We start from the raw sequence: 2,938 nt of genomic DNA, 5'->3' as shown, positions 1-2,938 counted from the left end.
CATTTTATGGTTCATTAAGATGGACTCTGTGGGAGAGGGAGAGGGTGGGAAGATTTGGGAGAATGGCAATGAAACATGTAAAATATCATGTAGGAAACGATTTGCCAGTCCAGGTTCGATGCACGATGCTGGATGCTTGGGGCTGGTGCACTGGGACGGCCCAGAGGGATGGTATGGGGAGGGAGGAGGGAGGAGGGTTCAGGATGGGGAACACATGTATACCTGTGGCGGATTCATTTTGATATTTGGCAAAACTAATACAATTATGTAAAGTTTAAAAATAAAATAAAATTAGAAAAAAAAAGATGTCCATGTACACACATTTACTTATTCCTAAAAGGGAAAAAAAATGAGAGTTTTCAGTGAAGTTTTTGTCTTCCCCTTATAGAATAAAAAAAAAAAAAAAAAGGCAGGGTGGGGAGATTCAGAGAATGATTTGCTATTTCCTCAGTGCTGGAATGTGGCAAAATTAGAAATCAAACTCATGTTTATTGGCTCCAATGTTCATGGTCTTTCAGTGTAATATATACAACTTTTTGAAAAATTTACTCGAGTTTCACTTACTAGGATATAGTTAATATTATTCAATTGGCTAGCCAATGATGTTTTTGAACTCCAAAATTCTTTTGCTCTGTGGATGAAAAGAAAAGCAAATAGGAAAACATATATTTTTCTAATTTGAAATAAGGCAATCACTAACATATAAAAGAGAACTTCAGAGGAATTACTAGTTATACTACTCAAAATATTACAGCTTTCCACATAGATGATTTCAAATTTCCATTCAAAAAAAATAGTAAAAGTCTGAATCTCAAGGATAAGGCATCCTTGAATTTACAATCCTTATACTTCTGTGTTGTTATACATTTTGACAGACATTTCGTTAATATTGAAAACATACATCAATAGTACAAATTTAACTTTAAAGAGTAAATAGAATAAATGTTTTTGTGCTGGAAAGTTACATTTACTTGTAAGGAAATAAGGAAGTAAATGCAACATTTCTCTAATCCTTGATTCATTGCTTATTAGAACAGTCACTTACATATCTGAATGTCTGATTTCACAGACATTACAATTATTTTGAATTATACAAGCCTACACAGTGTCTTGATTAAATCAAGATATTTTTCAGCATAGGACAATGTGCCACTGATTTTTGACCTTCTAATGTTCTGAAGTGTCAGAAATTTAAAAAATGACCTTTATGCTGTAATTCATTTGCCATTTTGTGGCAATTTCATATTTTCTCAGTTTATGAGGGTTATAAACCCAATGTAAATTTCTGAGATTAAGTGAGTCATTTAAAAAATCATATTATTTTCCAGGCTGAATGAAGGCAGCTACTAATATTGAACTGTATACTGAAATGTCAATTGAGTTTTTTTAAAAAATATTGGAGTATTCAAAATATATGGAAATTTTAAAAAATATTTAACAATATAGGGAAGCATTTCAAATCTTTTGTGTCCATCGTATACATAAACATACAGTACTAAATTGTTTTTCCCCAGCAAAATAATACTCTCGTTAGTTTAAACAAAGCTACACACATTTTCTTGGAGAAAACCAGATTAGTAAAAGTGAGGTTGTATTTTACATATTTTGATTGTTCTGTGGCAAATAGAATTGTTTTAACTACCATTCTCTTCCATACATAGCTCAAAACACAGAACATACGACTTAAAAATTCAGGCATTTTACTTTCTTGGCAATAAATCTAATTGAAATACAATAGCAATTTACTTTTACTTTATAAAATAATGTGGAAAATAATAATGTGTATTTGAATAAGAGATTCCACACTGCCTTAACAATGTAATCAAAGTGGCTAAAACTGGCCTTCTGAACAATTAAGATGTGAAACATTTTTTATTAATTCTTCTATAAATAGGGAAACATAAGCTTTGTAAAATTAGATGCTTAAAATAACCTCAAAAATGAGCCCATTTAAGAGATAATAAAAACAAGAGAGAATGAATAGTCAGGTATGTAAGCTGTGAAACATTTTTTTCCCCCAAATTGTGATTGCATTCAAAATCAAGATGAAAGAATGAAACAATATTACAAATTCAAACACATGGCTTAATCCTAGGCATCATTCTCCCATTTCAGTTATTTGCTTCCTTTCAAAATCCATGTGTTCCAAATCTGTCTGACAGATCAAAGAAGCAAACAAAAATTAAGAGGGGAAAAGAAATAAGAAAGGAAGGGAAGAAAAAAGAATGGAATTGGAGAAGGGAGAGATAAAAAGAAGCAGAAAGAAAAGAGAACAAAAGGGTGAAAATGTACATTTTTAACTACTAGACAAACACAAATGTCTGTGGCATCTGAGACCTTTTGTATATGCTTAACAGACTTAGAGAAGGGACCTAATAAAGAAATTTAATAGATTTTAGCTATAGACAGTTAATGAGTCTTAAAATTAAACCAGAGTCTGTTCTCAAACATAAAGAGTACTGAAAGGGCTTCTCTCTGTTCATTTGTTCTCGCCTCGACTTTTCATGGCTCCTTTTATCACATATGGGGAGTTTGATCAGGCAATGGGCTTTGGGACCCATGTCTGCTGGTGGGCCTTTTTCCTATGTGCAAATGCAGAAGACACATGAGATTTCAAAAATCATAGGTACTAACAACTACCAGCTAAAAAATTGTTGCTTTGCTCCATTTCATCTCAACCTTAACCTTAACCTCCCAAACTCTTCATTTTCATTGAATTTGAATACAGACAGAATTATATAACACTTGACAGCCTCGAATGTTTTTCTCAACTGGAACTTGGTATCTCTTATTGCTCTATGGTAATATGTTATTGCTTCTAAAAACGTTTTTAAAGGGCTTCTATCTCTTGACAAGCCTTTGCTATCTCATCTGCACTCTTCTAGTTTTATGTGCTCTCTGGTTTCATCACTCTTCTCAGGTCCAGTGTTGTTCAAAT

The sequence above is a fragment of the Bison bison genome, unplaced genomic scaffold, assembly GCF_000754665.1.
Source record: "Bison bison bison isolate TAMUID 2011002044 unplaced genomic scaffold, Bison_UMD1.0 scf7180017864525, whole genome shotgun sequence".
Taxonomy (NCBI): Eukaryota; Metazoa; Chordata; class Mammalia; order Artiodactyla; family Bovidae; genus Bison; species Bison bison.
The sequence above is the reverse complement of the archived record's forward strand: the minus strand, read 5'-3'. Positions refer to the sequence as shown.